This window comes from Coregonus clupeaformis, chromosome 3 (genome assembly GCF_020615455.1).
Source record: "Coregonus clupeaformis isolate EN_2021a chromosome 3, ASM2061545v1, whole genome shotgun sequence".
In the NCBI taxonomy this organism is placed as follows: domain Eukaryota; kingdom Metazoa; phylum Chordata; class Actinopteri; order Salmoniformes; family Salmonidae; genus Coregonus; species Coregonus clupeaformis.
The window spans coordinates 28,057,424-28,082,724 of record NC_059194.1 but is presented as its reverse complement, the minus strand read 5'-3'; the positions used below and the strand labels follow the sequence as shown (position 1 = coordinate 28,082,724).

Sequence of the window (25,301 nt, the reverse complement as noted above, 5' to 3'; positions counted from 1 at the left end):
GGATGGCAGGGATCTCGGCCCCAGTGATGTACTGGGCCGTACGCACTACCCTCTGTAGCGTCTTGCTGTCGGATGCCAAGCAGTTGCCATCCTCGGCCCGGTACATCACTGTATGTGTGTGTGTGCGCGTGTGTCCTGCACCATTGCAGCCACTGAGGGAGCAGGCAGTGCAGTGAGTGTTACCGTCCCTTTCAATATTTAATCAGCACTGAGCTCGCTTACACCATAGGCAGGCCACAGCCATCTCACTCTGCTCTGCTACCTCTCTGAATCACACATACAGACTGCAGTGTCAGCTCCACACACACACACACACACACACACACAAGCAAACGCTCATACATACATACATGCGCGCACGCACACACACAAACACACTAAAGGTGATTAAAGAGCCTGCACTGGCCTACCTGCCGAGAGAGAGGGGAAGAAAAGTAGAAAACGTGACTCAAGAGAAAATCCAAGTTATTTATTCCCAGAGTTCTCCTCTAACAAACTGACAGACTGAGTAAAAATGAGAGCAAAAGTTCTGTTCTCCACCCACACACACACACACACACACACACACACACACACACACAGAGGAAGAAGCAGGGTTTGAAGTTCACAGCACAATAACAGGAAACCAATTAAATTCTCTCCCCTTAACGATACGCCTAATTACCACTCGCCTACGCCACACACACACCATATACACACACCACATTTCACACACACACACACACACACCACACACTCTCTCCTCTCCCCCGCTTTGAAAGACTGCTGTTTATCCCTCGCTCTCTTCTGCCTTTTCGCTCTCTCGTGCTCTCTCATCTCGCTCTCTCCATCTCCATCAGTTTCTAAGACGGTTCAGATCTATTCGGTAACTGGCAGGGTATGTCACACCAAAAAAGGAAACATGAAACCACACAATAGGCCATAAGGTTACCTAGAAGTACATCTCCCCCACATGCAGAATCAGAGGGTAACAATGGAACAATCCAACCACTAAAATAATGACATCTAGTCTGGAGGCAAGAGCAACCCCTTTGATTAGTCTCAGATTCAGCACCATAGCTTCTGAACCTGGAGGCTGAGAAATGCATGTAAGCCTTTTGTTGTAAAAGCTATTTTCCAGGAAGAGAGAGAGCGAGAGCGAGAGCGAGAGAGGTGACCCTATTGGTTTATACTTATTAAACACGGCAGCGGATGTGATTTAAAGGCCTGCTCTATCAGAGAGACAAAAACATCAAAGCAGAGCTCTGTTATTCAATAATCAATAATGAATAACAGAGCTCTGGACTGGCTCACTAATACCTAACACTGCTCATCTCTTCAAATAACAGGATGTGTCTCATATACAGTACTACACTATTCCACATAATATGTGGGTGCTGGTCAAAAGAAATTGAGGGGCGAGCATGCCCCCATTCACATCGACGGGGCTGTAGTGGAGCGGGTAGAGAGCTTCAAGTTCCTATGTGTCCACATCACTAAGGACTTGTAATGGTCCACACACACCAACACAGTTGTGAAGAAGTACTAGTGCGTACGGCCCAGTACATCACTGGGGCCAAGATCCCTGCCATCCAGGACCTCTATACCAGGCGGTGTCAGTGGAAGGTCCTAAACATTTTCAAAGACTCCAGCCAACCAAGTCATAGACTGTTCTCTGTGCTACTGCATGGCAAGGGGTACCGATGCAAATAGTTTGTTAAATAGTTAACCAAATACCTACCAAGACTATCTGCATTGACCCTTTTTGCATGAACTCTTTTGACCCATCACATTCGCTGCTGTTACTATGGCTGTGGCGGTCATGACATGACCGCCACAGCCACATCAACAGCATAATCCCAGAAACCCTAGACCCACTCCAATTTGCATACCGCCCCAACAGATCCACAGATGATGCAATCTCTATCGCACTCCACACTGCCCTTTCCCACCTGGACAAGAGGAACACCTACGTGAGAATGCTATTCATTGACTACAGCTCAGCATTCAACACCATAGTGCCCTCAAAGCTCATCACTAAGCTAAGGATCCTGGGACTAAACACCTCCCTCTGCAACTGGATCCTGGACTTCCTGACGGGCCGCCCCCAGGTGGTAAGGGTAGGTAACAACACATCTGCCACACTGATCCTCAACACGGGGGCCCCTCAGGGTGCGTGCTCAGTCCCCTCCTGTACTCTCTGTTCACCCATGACTGCATGGCCAGGCACGACTCCAACACCATCATTAAGTTTGCCGACGACACAACAGTGGTAGGCCTGATCACCGACAACGATGAGACAGCCTATAGGGAGGAGGTCAGAGATCTGGCCGTGTGGTGCCAGGACAACAACCTCTCCCTCAACGTGACCAAGACAAAGGAGATGATTGTGGACTACAGGGAAAAAAAAGAGGACTGAGCACGCCCCATTCTCATCGACGGGGCTGTAGTGGAACAGGTTGAGAGCTTCAAGTTCCTTGGTGTCCACATCACCAACGAACTATCATGGTCCAAACACACCAAGACAGTCGTGAAGAGGGCACGACAAAGCCTATTCCCCCTCAGGAGACTAAAAAGATTTGGCATGGGTCCTCAGATCCTCAAAAATTCTACAGCTGCACCATCGAGAGCATCCTGACTGGTTGCATCACCGCCTGGTATGGCAACTGCTTGGCCTCTGACCGCAAGGCACTACAGAGGGTAGTGCGTACGGCCCAGTACATCACAGGGGCAAAGCTCCCTGCCATCCAGGACCTCTATACCAGGCGGTGTCAGAGGAAGGCCCTCAAAATTGTCAAAGACTCCAGTCACCCTAGTCATAGACTGTTCTCTCTGCTACCGCACGGCAAGCGGTACCGGAGTGCCAAGTCTAGGTCCAAAAGACTTCTCAACAGCTTCTACCCCCAAGCCATAAGACTCCTGAACAGCTAATCATGGCTACCCGGACTATTTGCACTGCCCCCCCCCCCCATACTTTTTACGCTGCTGCTACTCTGTTAAGTATTTATGCATAGTCACTTTAACTCTACCCACATGTACATATTACCTCAACTACCTCAACTAGCCGGTGCCCCCGCACATTGACTATGCTAACGGTACCCCCCTGTATATATAGCCTCCCTACTGTCACTTTATTCTATTGTATATATAGCCTCCCTACTGTCACTTTATTTTTACTTCTGCTCTTTTTTTCTCAACACTTTTTTGTTGTTGTTTTATTCTTACTTTTTTTGTTTAAAATAAATGCACTGTTGGTTAAGGGCTGTAAGTAAGCATTTCACTGTAATGTCTGCACCTGTTGTATTCGGCGCATGTGACCAATAAAATTTGATTTGATTTGATTTGATTTGATTTGATTGTCAAGCAAATAACTGCCTGTCTCACGGTAATTGACCGTTAGTTAACATAAACACATTTAGCATCTCCTGGCTCTACGCATAGCCTACAAGCCACTGATGCAGACCTTTGGGACATCTACATTTTAAAAAGTCTAATAAATCCATGTTATATAGCCTACACCATCACAATACATCCATTATTTATTTTAGACAGGTCTAAAGAAACATGATATGAAGAAAATGTAGTCTATTTCAGAAGAGCAGAATAGCATACTCTGAGTTGTCCTTTGTTAGGCCCTGATCTGGCTATGCCATATGGCTGTGGGCTACACTAGTTCATTTAGCAGACAATATTTAATATTTTATAGTATTTTATAGTATGAAGAATACAATTTAACATAGCTGAATAAAATAGAAAGGATATTTTCTCCAAATGATTTGAGGGAGTGCGCACATGCGGCTATTCTCTGTTGAGCAGTTAACAAAGAAACAGGTCCTCCTATATGCTTAATTTAGATTTTTATTTTATTATTTTAGTTGTGATACAAACGTTGGGCTATATGTTTAGATTTTTTATACATTCTAAGGCTGCATGATGCGACTCTAATGATGATTTGAAAAAAGTTGCACGAAAGGCATGAGCTCTGCTTTGTTTCTTGCACAGGCTGCACACACTTCATCAGTCTCTCATTCACAATTTGACAAGCACTTGATAAGGCCTCGAATTTCCCGGCGGCATCCCCTTTGTGTGGCCGTAATGCCCCACAAAAATATCCATGCCTTTTACGGCCAGTGGCCGTTGTGCCCTTGGGCTGAATATAATAATTATAATTCCCTTCTCCTGGCTGCGTGCTACGAAGCACCTCTCACTCACATGGCTCTCTCAGATATCTCAAGTCTTATTGGCCAATGCCCGTCACGTGATCGGGTCCTTCTCACAGGCTACAAGTGAAGACAGACACATCGGGGACGCAACTGTGCATGTCCTTATTGAATTCCGAGGCAAGTTCCGAGGCGAATATTGAAAATGTTGGAAGAACTGTCCACATTTACTTTTCGTCAGCCAACAAGATGAGTAGGCCTAACGAACAGCAAAAGCACTAGCCTATGTCAATCTACTATCCCCAATAGTACTAAAGTTGACCTATTGTATTCAGTGCAGGAAATAAATATTCCAAACATAGTCTGGGACAGTTGTGGGATGCGATAGATCCCAAATTAATACAACCACTAGCATCAAAAAACCTTTTAAAAGCAATGAGGCTGACAAAACAGATCAGAACGTTTAGCTTAAAATGTTGATAAACTATTAGGCTATTTCTTCACATTATAAGCACGGCAATGCACACAAGGCAGTAGGCTAAAGGCGCGAATGTTCCAAAATGCAATAAATTAGCGGGAAAACACCATTCTCAAAAGTGACTGCAAATGTGATTATGCATGTAATGCTTGTATTATAAAGGTGCATTTCTATGGTGAAAATGATCTTCCCCAAACTTAAAACTCACATGCTGCGTATGTAAGCCAGTTAGGCTCTACACCCGATGTAAAGCGGATGAATGTGCTTGGCCGGGAGACCTATGAGGCGGCGCCCAATTGGCTCAGCGTCATTCGGGTTAGGGGAGAGTTTGACCGGCAGGGATTTCCTTGTGCCATCACGCTCTAGCGACTCATATCGGCGGGCCGGTACCTGCAAGCTGACTTCGGTCGCCAGTTGGATGGTGTTTCCTCCAACACATTGGTGCGGCTGGCTTCCGGGTTAAGAGAGCAGTGTGTCAAGAAGGAGTGCGGCTTGGCAGGGTCGTGTTTCAGAGGACACATGGCTCTCGACCGTCGCCTCTCCCGAGTCCGTAGGGGAGTTGCAGCGATGGGACAAGACTGTAACTACCAATTGGATATCACAAAACTGGGGACAAAAAGGGGTGAAGGTAAAAAAATATATACAGTAAAAGTCAAAGGTTTGGACACACCTACTCATTCAAGGGTTTTTCTTTATTTTTTCCAACAGTCTTGAAGGAGTTCCCACATATGCTGAGCACTTGTTGGCTGCTTTTCCTTCACTCTGCCGTCCAACTCATCCCAAACCATCTCAATTGGGTTGAGGTCGGGTGATTGTGGAGGCCAGGTAATCTGATGCAGCACTCAATCACTCTCCTTCTTGGTAAAATAGCCCTTACACAGCCTGTAGGTGTGTTGGGTCATTGTCCTGTTGAAAAACAAATGATAGTCCCACTAAGCCCAAACCAGATGGGATGGTGTATCGCTGCAGAATGCTCTGGTAGCCATGCTGGTTAAGTGTGCCTTGAATTCTAAATAAATCACAGACAGTGTCACAAGCAAAGCACCCCCACATCATAACACCTCCTACTCCATCCTTTACGGTGGGAACAACACATGCGGAGATCATCCATTCATCCACACCGCCTCTCACAAAGCCACGGCGGTTGGAACCAAAAATCTCAAATTTAGACTCCAGACCAATGGACACATTTCTACTAATGTTCATTGCTCGTGTTTCTTGGCCCAAGCAGGTCTCTTCTTATTATTGATGTCCTTTAGTAGTGGTTTCTTTGCAGCAATTTGACCATGAAGGCCTGATTCACACAGTCCCCTCTGAACAGTTGATGTTGAGATGTCTGTTACTTGAACTCTGTGAAGCATTTATTTGGGCTGCAATTTCTGAGGCTGATAACTCTAATGAGCTTATCCTCTGCAGCAGAGGTAACTCTGGGTCTTCCATTCCTGTAGCGGTCCTCATGAGAGCCAGTTTCATCATAGCGCTTAATGGTTTTTGCGACTGCACTTGAAGAAACTTTCAAAGTTCTTGAAATGTTCTGTATTGACTGACCATCATGTCTTAACGTAATGATGGACTGTTGTTTCTCTTTGCTTATTTGAGCAGTTTTTGCCATAATATGGACTTGGTCTTTTACCAAATAGGGCTATCTTCTGTACATCCCACTTACCTTGTCACAACACAACTGATTGGCACAAATGCATTAAGAAGGAAAGAAATCCCACAAATTAACTTTTAAGAAGGCACACCTGTTAATTGAAATGCATTCCAGGTGACTACCTCATGAAGCTGGTTGAGAGAATGCCAAGAGTGTGCAAAGCTGTCATCAAGGCAAAGGGTGGCTATTTGAATAATATTTTGATTTGTTTAACACTTTTTTGGTTACTACATGATTCCATATGTGTTATTTCATCGTTTTGATGTCTTCACTATTATTCTACAATGTAAAAAATAGTAAAAAATAAAGAAAAAGACTTGAATTAGTAGGTGGGTCCAAACTTTTGACTGGTAGTGTATATATATTTTTTTAAACATGATGTCACGAACCGGCTCAAGTTCGTAACAAAAGGGAGACACGTGGAGACAAGGAATACTTAAAGTATATATTTATTAACTAAAGTAAACTAACTCAAATAACAATGGGGTGTGTAATCAGTAATCAGTAGTGTAAGTGAGTGTTTGCTTGCATAAATGTAATATGGAAAAGTGTTGAGAGGTGCCAAAGCAACAACCAAAAAGGCCACAAAAATACCACAACCAAAGTCAAAGTATCTGCCTGGAGAGAGTCTCCTTCATGAATGTGGAAGAGGTCCATTTATGCTGGGACACACCCGCCCAGGTGTTTCCCATGTAGCTGACGACCCTCCCAACTCCGCCCACCGGCATCCTAATAAGGAAACAAGAGCAAAGAGAGAATACGGCAGACAGAATGGGAGGGTCGTCACACCCCAGTCAACAAATAATTACTACCCTTTCTAGAACGAGGCAGAGGACCAACACAATCAATAATCAAATACTCAAAAGGTTTACTGAGTACAGGAATAGGGAACAGTGGTACCGGCTTAATAGCTTGATTAGGTTTACCAGTTAATTGACAGGTGTGACAAGTTTTGATGAAATCAGAAACATCCCTCTTTAATCTTGGCCAAAAGAAATGTCGTAATATACGATTGTAGGTTTTTCTCCCACCCATATGCCCAGCAACGTCATTGTGAGAAGTTGTTAGCACCAACTCACGAAGCTTAACTGGTACCACCACCTGACTAATCGCCTCCCCCAGAAAACAACTACCATGAGACATCCACTTTCTCATCAGGACCTCTTCTTGGAGAAAATAGCCCTGTGCGACATCTCCCAACTGTTCCACAGGCACAATTTGGTCCCGCAACTCTTCTAATGTAGGGTCAGTCCGTTGCGCCTCGATTAAATCGGAGCGGGATATAGATAACGGGATAACAGGGAAAACAGTAACAGACTTCTTTGTGGTATTCTCGTTAGCCAGCTCCGTGACCAGGTCGTCATGGATCATAGAACGCGTCACTGCACACGCAGAAAACACCTCTGGGAAATTCTGCGCACTCTCATCAGGAATCCCTACAATTGACGGCTTAGTGGAAACCACTAAAGATGGAAACGCGATAGGCCACACACGCTCCCCAGCCAAGTTATTTCCAAGGATCACGTCAATACCCTCAATAGGCAATGAAGGACGCACCCCCACAACAACCTCACCTTTCACCAGTCCACAATCCAACATCAGTTTATGCAATGGAACTGACAGAGTGTTCAAACCTATTCCCCTAATTAGAACACTATTCCCCGAATCAGTCTCCGCAGAGAAGGGTAACACAGATTCCAACACAAATGATTCAGAGGCACCTGTGTCTCTTAGGATCTTTACTGGCACTAGGTTCTTACTTCCTACCATAGACACAAAACCCTCCGTAACGAAAGGTAAATAGTCGGGATCAATATAACCTTTCACCTGGCTCTGGGCATGACACAATGCGTCAGGAGTGAACTGATGTGGAACAGGCGCTGCTAACGCTGCAGGCCTCGATTTACCATAAGCACCTGTACTGAATTTACCCCTAGACCTAAGAATCGGACATTCATTTTTCCAATGACCTAATTCTTGACAGTAGTGACACTCTTGACCAACGTCAGTTTTACCACGGGTATCAGGCTCAACCCTAGTTGAATGAAACTCTGCCCGGGAACCGAAGTATCTCGGCGAGCGAGGCCCAAATCTCTGCGAACGCCCCCACTCACTCCGAATACGGGGTTCTGCAAAAACATTTTTTGTGAGTCAACACATATTCATCTGCCAAAACCGCAGCTTCAGCGACAGTCTTTATTTTCCGTTCGTTAATGTACGTCGCTATACGATAAGGGATTGTGTCCTTAAATTGTTCTAACATAATCAGATCACACAGCCCTTGGAAAGTCATAACTGCAGAGGCAGAACACCAGCGATTGAACTGTGAAGATAATATTCGCGCAAACTCAACATGAGTCTGCTGATCATCCCTTTTTAAAGTTCTAAATCGTTGGCGGTAAGCCTCAGGGACCAATTCATAACTCTGTAACACAGCCGTTTTAACCTTCTCATAACTAACACTGTCTGCTACACTAAGAGCTGAATATGCTTCTTGCGCTTTACCAGTCAGCACACACTGCAACATCAAAGTGCGATCAGAATCAGGCCAACTCCTAGCGTCAGCAACACGCTCAAACAACGAAAAGAATGTCTCCGGGTCCTTTTCATTAAACTGGGGCAACAACCGTAAATTCCCAACAATATCAAATGTGTCTGGATTACGACCCAAAGAGGAACGACCCCTAGGTAACTCTGGGTCACCTTCCCAGAGCAAACTCTCCCCTGAGAGCTTTCCTTCCCTAACCAACTCTAGTCGCTCTTGTTGCAGCTTGATTTTAGCACGCTCCATATCCTGTTTAAATTCCAATTCCCTTTCATATTTTACACGATCATGCTCCATTTTAGCTCTTTGTCCATTTTGTTCATGCTCTAGCTGTAACAGACGCAGTTCTTTCTGCTGTTCAAAAGAAGACTACTATGACTAACCGATGGAGCGGTCATTGTAACATATCGGGGAGACAATGTGTCCTCAGCAGAGGCTGCCCCAGTGGTAACATCCAGAATACCACTCTCCATCAAATTGGCCTTCAATATTAACCTAATAGAATTTTTTTAGGCGTTTATCACTAATTTCAACCTTGTAGTGTTCAGCAACCTTCAACAGCTGTTCTTTAGTACATAATTCTAACAGTTCTTCTGATGGAAAGCGAATGAACTCGTCTACATTAGACGCCATAATCAGGAGAAAAAAAAAATATATATATATATCATAATAATCTTGCTCAACCCCTCTGCTGAGCACACCAGACACAAGAGAAATGACAATCACACCGAGCACCACAGAAGAGAGCTGGGATATGGAGCTTCCCCATAACCTACAATAACTCAACCCTAGTCTTCGTGTGGATTCGCGGTGGGTAATTACGCACTGTAGCCCGCTGGCAAGGAATTAAACCCCCCAGCACGCTGGTAGATTCCACCAAGCCACGGATGTGCCCCCGAGACAACTGCTCAGTCCACAGACACCACACAAAAATAACAAACATTTAACCATGCCCAACGTATCCCAAAACAAAACACGTCACTAAGCCTATCAGGGGAAAAAGCTATAGCTCCGGGTAGAAAATGTCACTACCCTACCCAATCTCCCACTGAGGTACACAGCCGATTGTACTCACCTCCTCAGACCGATGCCCCAACAGCGAGTAGAGCAAGAGTTTCCAGGCTGGGCAGGGACTGGAAACTAACCAATGTACTCTCTCCAACGCAGTACACAACCCAAAGGAAACCAATACTGGGCCTATCAAACTCAAACAAACTAACCAAATTTACAAAAAAAAAAACTACAGAATTGGACATTAACTCCACGTTCTCCCAAACACAACCAGTTCAAGATCCCAGACGAGCCCCCACTTGTCACGAACCGGCTCAAGTTCGTAACAAAAGGGAGACACGTGGAGACAAGGAATACTTAAAGTATATATTTATTAACTAAAGTAAACTAACTCAAATAACAATGGGGTGTGTAATCAGTAATCAGTAGTGTAAGTGAGTGTTTGCTTGCATAAATGTAATATGGAAAAGTGTTGAGAGGTGCCAAAGCAACAACCAAAAAGGCCACAAAAATACCACAACCAAAGTCAAAGTATCTGCCTGGAGAGAGTCTCCTTCATGAATGTGGAAGAGGTCCATTTATGCTGGGACACACCCGCCCAGGTGTTTCCCATGTAGCTGACGACCCTCCCAACTCCGCCCACCGGCATCCTAATAAGGAAACAAGAGCAAAGAGAGAATACGGCAGACAGAATGGGAGGGTCGTCACAATGAGGTATGCGACAATGATTTGAAAAAGTGCAAAAGGAAAGGTGCTGTTTCCTGCCTTACTGCACACAAGCTGGGCATAATTCACAAGTGATAATATATCATTCCCAAGTGATAGGCTAATATTGTCACTCATCAGACTATTCTTGATTTATTCTTGTCTTTACATTTACTAAATAATATACAGTGCATTCAGAAAGTATTCAGACCCCTTGACTTTTTCCACATTTTGTTACGTTACAGCCTTATTCTAAAACGGATAAAATTGCTATTTTTCCCTCATCAATCTACACACAATACCCCATAATAACAAAGCAAAAACATATATAACACATTTACATGAGTATTCACACCCTTTACTCTGTTGAAGCACCTTTGGCAGCGATTACAGCCTCGAGTCTTCTTGGGTATGACGCTACAAGCTTGGCACACCTGTTTTTGGGAAGTTTCTCCCATTCTTCTTTGCTGATCCTCTCAAGCTCTGTCAGGTTGGATGGGGAGCATCGCTGCACAGCTATTTTCAGGTCTTTCCAGAGATGTTGGATCGGGTTAAAGTCCGAGCTCTGGATGGGCCACTCAAGGACATTCAGAGACTTGTCCCGAAGCCACTCCTGCGTTGTCTTGGCTGTGTGCTTAGGGTCGTTGTCCTGTTGGAAGGTGAACCTTTGCCCCAGTCTGTCCTGAGCGCTCTGGAGCAGGTTTTCATCAAGGATCTCTCTGTACTTTGCTCCGTTCATCTTTCCCTCGATCCCGACTAGTCTCCCAGTCCCTGCCACTGAAAAATATCCCCACAGCATGATGCTGCCACCACCATTCTTCACCGTAGGAATGGTGCCATGTTTCCTCCAGACGTGACACTTGGCATTCAGGCCAAAGAGTTCAATCTTGGTTTCATCAGACCAGAGAATCTTTTTTCTCATGGTCTGAGAGTCCTTTAGGTGCCTTTTGGCGAATTCCAAGCGTGCTGTCATGTGCCTTTTACTGAGGAGTGGCTTCCGTCTGGCCACTCTACCATAAAGGCCTGATTGGTGGAGTGCTGCAGAGATGGTTGTCCTTCTGGAAGGTTCTCCAATCTCCACAGAGGAACTCTGGAGCTATGTCAGTGACCATCAGGTTCTTCGTCACCTCCCTGACCAAGGCCCTTGTCCCCGGATTGCTCAGTTTGGCCTGCTCTGGTCAAAATCAGTGCACTATATGTGGAATAGAATGTAATTTGAGACTGCTCTGGTCATCCAGGCTCTGTCGTAGCCGGCCGCGACCGGGAGACCCATGGGGCGGCGCACAATTGGGCCAATACTTAGTTTCCTTTCGACACTTAATAGCCATATTTTGTAACTTTTATCATTCTCAGTAACACTCAACATTAAACTGTTCTTGTGCCTGTGTAATAAAACTAATTCCTTTTGGAGCAACATTTTATTAGCATATTCTAATATCCGAACGGACGTTAGTATTTGAATACTTGCAAGAATAGCGAATACTTCATAGGTCTACACAATTGTTGCTGTTGTCAGCCAATCAAAGTGGCACTGTCTACAGTCTGTGGCACCATGTGTAGTAAGCAACGCGGGAGATCTCTAATCAATGCTAAATGGAATTACAATTACAGAATTAAGTTAGTTAAATGAGAAGGAGTAGGCTACAACAATGAGCAACCATCAGGTAGGGTGTTGTTTAATTTGAATGGAGTTGTTGTAGACAAGGAGGGGAAGCACAGAGCAAAATAGCCTCAATTACTTTTAGCCTAGCTAGCTAGCTGGCTAACATAGCTGGCTATCTTAGCTAGCTTCTTTACATCGATTTGATGCAGCCAAGACAGGCACTACCAGATTGGTTGATAGATAACCTATGGAATCTACATGTTTGTCTAACTAGCGCGAGTCTGTTTGGCTACTCTCTCTCTCCTTCCCATGTAAAACTCACCGGCCCCTGCCCATTGTACTGCTGCAAGCTAAATCTGAAGAAATATGAACATTTAAAAATGTCATGATATTATTCGAATAGTGAAATGATTTCAAATTCCCATCCCTAATATTGTTAGATAATACTTAGGTAATTGCATTTTAATTGCATAGCAATGAGCTGTGAGTTTTTCTAACTAATATACACAAGAGGAATAGTGACTGTTCCTTATTCCACTTATCTAATAACTTCATTATTATACAATTTTAAAGCAATTTCCAAAGTCCTATGTAACAACAATGTTGCTATTGTAATAATCAAAGTTACTACACATGTATAATAACTTGATGTCAAGTGTTCCTGTATTACCTTATGTCACTCATGAAAACATATTTGTTAGTCATTTTGAAGCTGCAAAAGTGGCCTACTCTAATGTTGAGGTGATTCCAAGTCCCTCATGTATTTAATTCTAGGCTACAGGCTATATTAACATTAATATCTAAAAGCCCTCCAAACCATGTGATTATGATAATATATTTAGACTAAATCAATTAGCTGTTGTAGTTTTTGATTCTTCATCAAATATTTGGCAGCCATCAAATACATATGTTTTGGTTTTCAAATAACTTACATATATTCAAATACCTTTTCTGAGAGGTATTTAAAATACTTCCGAATATTATTAGTTTTTCTGAGACCTGTATTTGAATATCAAAGAAACGAGTTGCCTTTTAGTTGGAACTAGATAAACTATATTCGACTACCTCAAGTATTTGCAAAGTTGGTATTTTCAAATAAACTACAAAATACAACTATTTCTGCCAAGCACTGGAATGCTGTAATAAAAATGTAGTATGGTTAGTATATAGGGTGTTATTTGAGGCCCTGTGTATGGTGAGTAATCAGGATGTGTCAGCCAGTGTGACGGAGTTTACTGGTGCACAGATAATCAATCCACTTTATTCAGCCTACCTGCCTGCCTGCCTGCCTGCCTGCTGGCTATTCCCTCAATCACTCGCTGAGCCTGTCATTACCGACACACACCAACCTGTTGTCATTACCATAACAACAGAACAGAGAGAGGGGGAGGGGAGAGAAGGGGGGGGGGGAAGAGAGAAAGGAAGGGGGGAGAGAGAGAGCAGCATACTGCAGAATGGGAGAGAGAAAAAAAAGTCAGAGAGAGATAAAACGAGTCGGAGAGAGTGATAGAGGAGGAGGGCTGCTGTGAATCTATCAGTCCAGTAGTTGTGTGAAGGTTGCCTGTCAGAGCTCTCCACTGCTCCCCAGCCTGCTGCGCCAGCCACAACACCCTCATTATAAACACCAGGGATACACTACCTATCGCCCCGTAGCACTCACTTCTGTAATCATGAAGTGCTTTGAGAGGCTAGTTAAGAACCATATTCTCTCCATCTTACCTGACACCCTAGACCCACTACAATTAGCATACCAACCCAACAGATCCACGAACAATGCAATCACCATTGCACTGCACACCGCCCTATCCCACCTGGACAAGAGGAATATGCTGTTCATTGACTATAGCTCAGCCTTCAACACCATAGTGCCTTCCAAGCTCATCACTAAGCTCAGGGACCTGGGTCTGAACCCCTCCCTGTGCATCTGGGTCCTGGACTTCCTGTCGGGCCGACCCCAGGTGGGGAAGGTAGGCAACAACACCTCCACCACGTTGATCCTCAACACGGGGGCCCCACAGGGGTGCGTGCTCAGCCCCCTCCTGTGCTCTATGTTCACCCATGACTGTGTGGCCATGCATATCTTTAACTAATTAATCAAGTCTGCCGACGACACAACAGTGGTAGGCCTGATTACCAACAAACGACGAGACAACCTACAGCAGGGTTCCCCAACTGGCGGCCCGCGAGTGGTTTTATTGTATACAGTATATACAGTGCATTCGGAAAGTATTCAGACCCCTTGACTTTTTCCACATTTTGTTATGTTACAGCCATATACCAAATTGGATTAAATCGTTTTTTTCCCCTGATCAATCTACACACAATATCCCATAATGACAAAGCAAAAATAAATTAAATATCACATTTACATAAGTATTCAGACCCTTTACTCAGTACTTTGTTGAAGCACCTTTGGCAGCGATTACAGCCTTGAGTCTTCATGGGTATGACGCTACAAGCTTGGCACACCTGTATTTGGGGAGTTTCTCCCATTCTTCTCTGCAGATCCTCTCAAGCTCTGTCAAGTTAGATGGGGAGCGGCGCTGCACAGCTATTTTCAGGTCTCTCCAGAGATGTTCGATCGGGTTCAAGTCTGGGCTCTGGATGGGCCACTCAAGGACATTCAGAGACTTGTCCCAAAGCCATTCCTGCATTGTCTTGGCTGTGTGCTTAGGTTGGAATGTGAACCTTTGCCCCAGTCTGAGGTCCTGAGTGCTCTGGAGCAGGTTTTCATCAAGGATCACTCTGTTCTTTGCACCATACATTTTTCCCTCGATCCTGACTAGTATCCCAGTCCCTGGGCTGAAAAACATACCCACAGCATGATGCTGCCATCACCATGTTTCACCATAGGGATGGTGCCAGGTTTCCTCCAGATGTGACGCTTGGCATTCAGGCCAAAGAGTTCAATCTTGGTTTGTAAATATTTGTAAATATTGGTGGGGCAAACTTACAAAATATTTTTGGGATGCATGCCAGCAAAGCTACACAATACAACACTAAACAATATATTAATTGGACTATAACGGTGACAAACGGTGCCCACAAACTGTTAGGGCCTACATAATGATGTCCCAACAGCAGAGTCCCAACAGCAGTCCCAACACCTTACCACTGTTACACCTGGCTATCAGCGGAGCCTTGTTTGACAGCGAAACAGTTCATTCAGCCTCATTTACTGCCTTTAAAAAAAATAGCTGATATGGCTGACTTGCTTAAACAAATGAGATGTACAAACTATGGCATAAGGGGACGACGAGCGGATAAGAGGCAATCCGTAATTTCGATTAAGACATTAATGAGCGAGCTAGGACGGACGTAGTCAATATAACTATTTGTTCAGCACTTTTGAAATGTACAGCGACAGAATTCAGAACATGGGCCGTTCTTACAGTATTCTCCCTGTACACCAAGTCAGAACCGTAGGATAAATAAAGGGGGCATTTAAGCAGACAATGAAAGCTCTTACAATATTCGATTATGACGTTTCTCTAAAACAGGCTATAGGCTACATGTGCACCACCAAGTCAGAACAGTAGGCTAAATTATGAGGGGAAAAGGGACCCAATTATTAGGGTGAGGCACATGGGCTACTAACAGCTTACTAAACAACATACCCTTAGTATTACTTTTTTAACGACAGTATACATATCTCCCTGGCATATTACATCATTTATGCAGAAGCGTATAATACATTTTTGGACTCACCTTGTTGTGCTGTGCTCACTTGAACAGGAAGGTGGCGCGGCGGTCCTTCATGGCCAAATTTTGTCATCAAACTTTGTCATTAAAGTCTGGCATTCTCTGGATTTATGGTGCTTTCAAGACAACTGGGATCTCGGAAAAAAAAATAGTTTGAATCATGACGTTAGTGATCTTCAGGTCGGAGCTCTAGAAAGAGGCCTGTGTTCCTGACTTGGAATCCCGAGTTGGATGACCGTTCAAAATGTATTTTCCCAGTCGGAGCTAGTTTTTTCCCGAGTTCCCAGTTGTCTTGAACTCACTGAAGTCTGAGATTTCCCAGTTCAGAGTTTCCAGTTGTTTTGAAAGCGGCAGAAGTCATGCTGGATTGACAGCATGGCCAATGTTGAATGTTTATCCTTTTAAGCTTGGAAAAAAGACTCTTAAACCCAGACTTGGACCACACATCCACTCCACTGAATACCAGGCTTGTGATTGCTTTGCAATGCTTACAGTTAGCCACTGATTCCTTCCAAACCCCTTAATGTTGAATTTGCTTGTTGTGTAATGTTTAACATTTAAATGTCTTGGAATGGCCTAGTCAAAGCCCAGACCTCAATCCAATTGAGAATCTGTGGTATGACTTAAAGATTGCTGTACACCAGCGGAACCCATCCAACTTGAAGTTTTGCCTTGAAGAATGGGCAAAAATCCCAGTGGCTAGATGTGCCAAGCTTATAGAGACATACCCCAAGAGACTTGCAACTGTAATTGCTGCAAAAGGTGGCTCTACAAAGTATTGACTTTGGGGGGGGTGAATAGTTATGCACGCTCAAGTTTTCTGTTTTTTTTGTCTTATTTCTGGTTTGTTTCACAATAAAAAATATTTAGCATCTTCAAAGTGGTAGGCATGTTGTGTAAATCAAATGATACAAACCCCCCAAAAATCCATTTTAATTCCAGGTTGTAAGGGAACAAAATAGGAAAAATGCCAAGGGGGTAGAATACTTTCGCAAGCCACTGTATGTGACACGTATTAATGCCAGAATAATATGCAAAACAGGCAAAATAATAATTTTAGCTAAACAGGTGGGGCTCAAAACAGGTGGGGCTTTGCCTTAGCCCCACACATCTCTTTAAGAATTCACATGTGAGGCCATGTACTAAACAACCAAAGATTTCAAGACTAAAGGCTGGTTTATACTACGTCTATTGACAGTTGTCGCGGTGACATCATGAACATTCTATTGTCGTCCGACATCAAACTTGTCGTTGTCGTTATGAAAAAGCATAAACACAACAACTACAGGCTACATGACATCAGCAGCCTGGTGGTCCAAAATAGCATAACTAGAGTATTTTAACACCAATAAATCAATGTTTTGGTTCGTTTCTAGCTTGTAAGTTAGCTGGCTAGCCAGTTCAAATAATGACCATATCATATAGCTGACAACGTCTTCACTTTAGCACATTTGTCTTCATTATTACAGGAAAATAAACTCACAACAAGATCATTATTTACAAGTTAATGGCGAGCCAATTACAGAAAATAGCTTACGGTTGTGAGTGTGACGAAATAAAAGCAGGGCAATCTACCGGATAATTATTTTACTTGGACACTGTCTCGTTGGCCTAACGTTATATCCTAATTTGACTTTGGTGCAGGTCATGTTCTTCACATTACCGTCTCTGGTAAACACATACTATATCAAATAAAATCAAAGTTGATTTGTCACATGCACAGGATACAGAAGGTGTAGTAAAATGGTTACTTGCATAGTAGAGTATTTTGTTTAGACATGTAGCTAGCAAGCTAAACAATGAACCACAATCCAAACTAGCTAACATTAGACTAAAACTAGCAATGAAATGGCTCTGAGATACGAATAATATTACTACACAGATCATACACGTAACATTAGCTAGCGAGCCAGCCAGCTAACGTTAGCTAGCTAGCTAACAGTACGCTTTAACTTCTAATGAAAACAACTTACTGAACAAAATTAGAAACGTATAACATCTGAAAATGTAGTTAGCTAGACTATCTTACCCATATACATGGATGGACGCTTCTCCCTCTCTGTTAAGGATGCCATTGTTGCCCTTAGTTTGAAGATGTAATCCGGAGACAGGGGTTTATACAACAGCCTTCTGTGTGTTCTCTTTTCGACTCTCTCTGCACATTTGCAATCAAACGCCATCATTTTCTCCCTCTCCATAGCTATCATGCTCTTAATTCCACCGGGCATTCCACTGATTTCAAAACTCGGTCCTCAAGAAAGTGGAGAACAACACTTTTGCAGTTCTACTACGTGATATCTTTAAAAAAAAAGCTGCGTTAGAAAGGATTACCTACACATACTGACCAACTCATGTTATAGACAGAAGCGTGGTACATGGCAGACCAATCCGAACTCATCTCTCGGCATGTCCAGCCCATCCATTATCTCAGCCAATCATGGCTAGCGGGAAGGTTCCTGTCTTTTTCCGTGGCTAAACCAACTAGGCTCGTAATTTAACAATTGTATTCGTATGTACAGATGGCATACAAGTTTGTTATTAAGGCACATAAAAGTGCACATGTTCCAGAAGGTATTTCTGCCCAAAAACGCATTTTGATTTAAAAAAAAGTTGATGTTCAAATGCCTCTCCTGTGAAGTAGTGACGCGCTACATACACCTAGTTTCCTGAAATGAGTCACATTTAAGAATGATGGAGGCCACTGTGTTCTTGGGGACCTTAAATGCTGCAGAAATTTTTTGGTACCCTTTCCCATATCTGTGCCACGATACAATCCTGTCTCGGAGCTCTATGGACAATTTCTTCGACCTCATGGCTTGGTTTTTGCTCTGACATGCACTGTCAACTGTGGGATCTTATATAGACAGGTGTGTGCCTGAATTTACCACAGGTGGACTCCAATCAAGTTGTAGAAACATCTCAAGGATGATCAATGGAAACAGGATGTACCTGAGCTCAATTTCGAGTCTCATAGCAAAGGTTCGGAATACTTATGTAAGTATTTATGTTTTTTATTTTTAATAAATTTGCACACACAAAAAAAAAAAATATGGGGTATTGTGTGTAGATTGAAGACGTGGGAAAAATCATTTTATCCATTTTAGAATAAGGCTGTAAAGTAACAAAATGTGGAAAAAGTCAAAGGGTCTGAATACTTTCCGAATTTAAATTGTTGGACATAAACACTGTAAAAACACCAGGAAATCAGCTCCAATTATTCCCACGCATAATAGAGAGAGACACGTGATGGTATACAAATGTAAGCAAGGTTTGAAATTATTATGTTTTAACATCATATCTGTTTGGGCTTCTTGCAGTCAATTATGTTCCGGCCCCCCGACCATCCACTCAAGAAAAAGTTGGCACGAGGCTAAATCTAGTTGATGATCGCTGGCCTACAGGGAGGAGGTGAGTGTCTTGGCGGAGTGGTGCCAGGAAAATAACCTCTCCCTCAACATCAACAAAATGAAAGAGCTGCTCGTGGACTACAGGAGACAGCAGAGAGAGCGCGCCCCCATCCACATCGACGGGGCCGCAGTGGAGAAGGTCAAAAGCTTCAAGTTCCTCGCCGTGCACATCACTGAGGATGTGAAATGTTTCCTTCACACTGACAGCCAACACTAGACGGCCTCTGCCCAGAACCCTTCCCTCCGCCCAGTACCCTACTATGCCCCTTTGTCACTGTCTAGTGGGGGAGGGGCAATTGACCAGACCAGACCAGGTTACACCAGACCAGACCAGTTTACACGGGTATGTTAGTCTGACCAGGTAAGGCTGTAAATGTGCTCTAGTCCAGGGTTTCCCAAACTTTGTTTTTTGCCCTAGCACTACACAGATAATTCAAATAATCAACTTATCATCAAGCTTTGATTATTTGAATCAGCTGTATAGTGCTATTTTGAAATATAGGAAATACTACATGAAAAATCCCTTTTTGTGCCTACTAAGACAGATGAATTTACACAACCATTGCACTCAGACAGAGAAACAACACAGTGACATGTATATGTATGTATGTATGTATGTATGTGTATGTATCCTGTATGAATGTCAAAGAAGCGAGCAGAGCGTGAGCTGTCCATTGTGCTGGAACTATGTGATACAAGAGAAAGGAGCGCATAGTCCAACCATGGAGTACAGTACAGCAGAGTGGATAAGCATGTAGTGGCCAACTGTCCAGTTTACACAAACAACATAATGTAATGAGCCATAACTACACTACCCCATGGGAATGTGATATCACAAACAACTCCAATTCCCATGAGGCCCTTCTCCTTCACCTTCCTGCCTATACAACACTCAGTGGGTCACAGCTGTGACGAATACTGCCTACGTTACCAAAGGGGCTATTGGCACTTGTCAAGAGTCCTGATGTGGATGCGGTGGTGAAGTCAAGCGCAGGACACAGAGGATAAGTCAAGATGACTTTACTAATAAACTCTATAAGTACACAAAATAAACGGCCTCAAAACACTAGAGGCGAACAAATACGCGGAGTGCGTAAAACAACACGAATAGCCAAGGTACCGAACCTATACAATCAAGACAAGAGGACAATAACACACAAATGCAAACATAACACAGGGGAACTTATAGGTGACATAATCAATACAGAATACGAAACAGGTGCACCAACTAGACATGACAAAACAAACATCGAAAACATCAAGCGGTAGTAGCTAGTACTCTGGGGACGACGAACGCCGAAGCCTGCCCGAGCAAGGAGGAGGTGCAGCCTCGGCGGCATCCGTGACAGCACTACCATATTGACGCACATAGAATGACTTTACATGTAATATTCATCCCGCCCTTAGGGTTTGGGCCTGATACAGCCTACGTTTCCCAAGGGGGCATTCTGTCAAGAACAGACAAGTTGTTTGACTTTTCACAACCACATAGAAATAACAAGATGGAGGATATGTATGGGGGAAACAAAACAAAACAAAAAAGTGTTTCAAGTCTCTGCAGTAAATGCAGACGCCCTAGATCTTTTATCTTTTATGAGAAACTGTAGGAATATATAGACTACTCCCTCTGTCTCTCTCGCTCACTCTCTCTTATTCCCTCTTTACCACAGACAACAGCTGCAGTGGCAGAAACCTTTTAAATTATTAAAGAAGAGACATCACACACAAGCACACAGTAACTGTATCCTGCCCTCGGGGGGGATAATGACCAATTCAATCTGACGGTTATAGAACCGTGTCAGAGAGAGAGCACATGTAGAAAGTAGAGGAAGAGAGAGGTGGCGTTGGTGAGATTGAAAGAGGCAGTGGGAAAAAACAACGGTAGAACCGGACAGGAGGAGAGTGAAAAAGGAGGAAAGATGGTGACAGTGATAGAGAGGGCTGGGATGGATTGAGGGAGTGTGAAAGGGAGAAACAGGCAGGCGGTGGTCTATATATACAGTGACACACTCCTCCGAGGGTAAGTGTTATATTTGCCGCTGAGCAAAAGTAATATCATTTATAATAAACAGTAGAAGTTGTTTCCCCAGTGATTCTGAGGGAAAGTGAGAGGAACGGAGAGAGCGTGTGGAGGAAGTGTGGGGTGTGAAGAAAGGTTGTTTTAGTACAGGCAGGTTCAAGTGGAATGAAATATAGTAGTGATATGTAGGATATCTCTATCAAATTCAACAGTCAAATAGGCAAACTAACCAGAAAGAATACAACTTTCAATCACCAGTCTCCATTATGGGTGTTTAAGAAAGAGAGAAGCTTGTCCATCTACACACATGCACACACAGACACAGACACACACTCACACACAGCGTGTAGCAATGCTGGGTGTCTCTCAGTGGGAGGGGCTCTGCTTAGTGAGAACAGGATGAGTGACAGGGCCTCCAGCTATCATTATGGGATGCTGAATAGTGGGCACCATTGGCCTTGGGAGCTGTGGTAACAGACTTAAGACGGAGAAAAGTGGAATAATTGTTGTGTTCTGATAACCAAACAGAATAATAATGAGTTATGAACCACTCTGTCTCACCTTGGCATTTCCACTGATTTGTCCTGTCTGGTAATTGCTTGCTTGCTGGCTGGCTGGCTGGCTGGGTGTGTGTGTGTGTTGGCTGTGTGTGTGTGTGTGTGTGTGTGTTGGCTGGGTGTGTGAGTGTGTGTGTTGGCTGTGTGTGTGTGTTTGTTGGCTGTGTGTGTGTTGGCTGTGTGTGTGTTGGCTGTGTGTGTGTGTGTGTGTGTGTGTGTGTGTGTGTTGGCTGTGTGTGTGTGTTTGTTGGCTGTGTGTGTGTTTGTTGGCTGTGTGTGTGTGTGTGTGTTGGCTGTGTGTGCGTTGGATGTGTGTGTGTGTGTGTGTGTGTGTGTTGGCTGTGTGTGTGTTGGCTGTGTGTGTGTGTGTGTGTTGGCTGTGTGTGTGTTGGCTGTGTGTGTGTGTTGGCTGTGTGTGTGTGTTGGCTGTGTGTGGCTGTGTGTGTGTTGGCTGTGTGTGTGTGTGGCTGGTGTGTGTGTGTGTGTGTGTGTGTGTGTGTGTGTGTGTGTGTGTGTGTGTGTGTGTGTGTGTGTGTGTGTGTGTGTGTGTGTGTGCCTGCCTGTCTGCTGGCCTATCTGCCTGCACGTCCCTGCATGTAGTTGTGTGTCATTACCAGGGACAATGGTGGCGTTGACAATCTGACTCTGTCACACACGGCTCTGTGGAACATGCATCATGGAATAAACAAAATAACTGAATAATGAGAATGTTCCTCTGATAAAAGAGTGTGCCAATCACAGGGTGGAGGAAAGAGTGCATATGCATCATTCATTCTCCTTAATATCGTGGCTGAATATTAACAAGTCACAACCTTAAGAGACTGAGAAAGGGGATGGAAATGCTGAAAAGAGAGAATGAAAGAAAAGGAGAAAGAGAGAGAAAGGCAGAGGGGGGGGGGGAGAGTTAGAGCTCTCTACCAGTTGTAAATAATGGTGCGAGAGTGGGAGGGATAATAATAATAATATAATAATAATAAATAGAGATAGAGAGAGAATGAAAGAGAAGGACAGAGTGAGAAGAGTGGTAGAGAGAAGCAGAGGAAAGTATAGCTAGCTGGAGCCCTCTCCTCAGTCTGTTTAAATCGTAGCTGGGTGACACACCCAAAGTCATTGTGATGACTCCTGCACTGGAAGCCCATTCCCTATGGCTAACTGTGTTATGTATGGAGAATCACATCAGTCCACATGTGAATGGTAATTATCCTTACATTACACCATAATACTGTGCCTTTCAAACTGAGGCAAAGAAGGCTGCTACAGCTAATCCACATTCATCCCTGCATAGATCACACACACAAGTACACGCACGCGTGCACACACACACACACACACATTTATATGCATAGCATGCCATAACGGCAGGTAGCCTAGCAGTTAAGAGCATTGGGTCAGTAACCAAAAGGTTGCTGGTTCGAATCCCCGAGCTGACTCGGTGAAAAGTCTGTCGACGTGCCCTTGAGCAAGGCACTTAACCCTCATTACTCCTGTAAGTTACTCTGGATAAGAGTGTCCGCTAAATGACTCAAATATAAAAAGCCGTAGGGAAGACCATCTAATCAAACACCAATACCTCCCAACACTGGGATGAGAACTTCATTAGTGCAAAACCTACACACACCACGCATCACACAGACACACATGCATTCACACATTACACCAGATAAAAGAAGCATATCAAGCACAGCTGCAGCCGTTGATGCTAATCATTTCTATTTACGTCAGTGTTAATGTTGCTAATTAGCATACAGCAGCCTTCCAACAGTAGCTTGATCATGAATATGATAGATGGACTCAAAGAAACAGCTGTTCTATCAAGCATTATACAACTGTAGTATACATGGGGTGGTATTGATGAGGGGTTGTGTAATGGCTAGTGGTTAGAAACGTGGACCTGAGGTTAAGTGCTTTTCCTGCAGAGAGAAACTAACTCTCTGGCTTCTGGTCCATAATTACTCATTCGCCAGCTGATGAATGGAATCTGGAGAGTCTATGGTACTTAGAAACAGAGAAAAAGTGCGACTTTCTCAAAAACACAATCAGTGTTTAAGAGAAATGTGAAGGATTGTTCTCACTCTGCTGCAGTCATGGGAGTCGGAAGCAAGAAGGGTGTGTGTGTGTGTGTGTGTGTGTGTGTGTGTATGTGCCACTGGCATAGCGCACACCTCCGCTTTGGGGGCCCCCAAACCCCTGCCTTGCTTAGACCTTGCAGGGGGCCCCGCGAAACTGAGCTATGCCACTGGTGTGTGTGTCTGTGTGTGCGCGTGCGTGCGTGTGTGTGTGTGAGTGTGTGTCGAGCATGTGCTTGTGTAATTACCTAACTATTCCAATTCTCCGAAGCACAGACATGAGAAATCCTGGACAATTACGCTGAGCTGTTGTATTTAGAACATATTCACACACACACACTCACACACACACACACACACACACACACTAATCTATCTACAGCTTAGGAGAGTAATAGTCCAGAGCCAGATAGACAAACTGTACTGTAGTCCTTTAGGATAGAGAGAGAGTGAGTGAACTCTATGGTTTATGTATGCTGGACAGAGTATTGGGCATTTGACAACAAGCTTGTTTGCATGCAGTCCATAACAATATATATCAAGCTATGAACACAACCCGACGGATATCCATATGAACACAGTGCCTGGTGACATGAATAAATATGTTCTGCCCAACATGTTTGGAGGAGGATAAAATAAACAGCATATCCACCTCTCCTATATCTCCATCCCTCTATCCGTCCAGCTCAGAGCTGTGAAACAAGGCCATGGGACAAACCTTAAAGACCCAGATTCCCTCCATCAGTCTGGCCTATATTTATTCTCCTTTTTCCCTCTCTTCTGTCTCCAAAACCTACACAGTACCCTCTCTACTCTCCTCTGTTTCTGTTTCTACCTGGTCCTCATTCACCCTCCTTATCTTCTCTCCCCCTCGCTCTCTCTCTCTCTCTCTCTCTCTCTCTCTCTCTCTCTCCCCCTCTCCCCTCCTCTCTTTCTCTCCCCCTCTCCCCTCCTCTCTTTCTCTCCCCTCCCCCACTCTCTCCCCTCTCCCCTCCTCTCTTTCTCTCCCCCCTCTCCCCTCCTCTCTTTCTCTCCCTCCCCCCACTCTCTCCCCTCTCCCCCTCTCTCTCCCCCCTCTCTCTCTCTCCCCCCTCCCCCTCTCCTCCCCCTCTCTCTCCCCCTTTCTCTCCCCTCCCCCTCTCTCCCCCTCACCCTCTCCTCTCTCTCTCCCTCCCCCTATCTCTATCCCCCTCCCACTCTCTCCCCTCCCTCTCCCTCCAACCCTCTCTCCCCCTCTCACTCTCTCCCCTCCCTCTCCCGTCAACCCTCTCTCACCCCTCTCTCTCCCTTCCTCTCTCCCCCTCCCACTCTCCTCCCCCTCTCTCTCTCTCCTCCACCTCTCTCTCCCCCCTCTCTCTCCCTCCCCCTCTCTCTTTCCCCCCCTTTCTCTCCCTCCCCCTCTCTCCCATCTCTC

At 44.4% G+C, this 25,301-nt stretch overlaps 1 protein-coding gene across 3 annotated transcripts in view; it reads right to left on the bottom strand.

Moving 5' to 3' along the window:
• Positions 1–25,301, bottom strand: part of LOC121543569 (testican-1) — a 278,401-nt gene that overhangs the window by 214,694 nt on the left and 38,406 nt on the right. The gene's annotated exons all lie outside the window — the stretch shown is intronic.